The sequence below is a fragment of the Melospiza georgiana genome, chromosome 4, assembly GCF_028018845.1.
Source record: "Melospiza georgiana isolate bMelGeo1 chromosome 4, bMelGeo1.pri, whole genome shotgun sequence".
NCBI classification, from domain to species: Eukaryota; Metazoa; Chordata; class Aves; order Passeriformes; family Passerellidae; genus Melospiza; species Melospiza georgiana.
The window spans coordinates 27,333,132-27,333,413 of record NC_080433.1 but is presented as its reverse complement, the minus strand read 5'-3'; positions in this window follow the sequence as shown (position 1 = coordinate 27,333,413).

Below are 282 nucleotides of genomic sequence, written 5' to 3'. Positions count from 1 at the left end.
TTCAGAGGTCACAGCCTGCAAGGCACAAAGGCATGGGAGTAAAGTAATGGTGAGTGTACAGCAACTGTAGAAGGTGGGGCAGTGATACTGGAGACCTCAACTAGAGAAAAGCTCATGAGGTAACCAAGAATTAACTTAGGAGACAATATTTATGGAAGAGTAATAGTACTATGACAGTGCTTATCATTAAACCCTCTTCCCCAATTTGAGAAATTGACTGTCTGCATCAGAAATTCCAAGTTTGTACACATACACCTCTGAAAAAACAGACACACTTCAGTA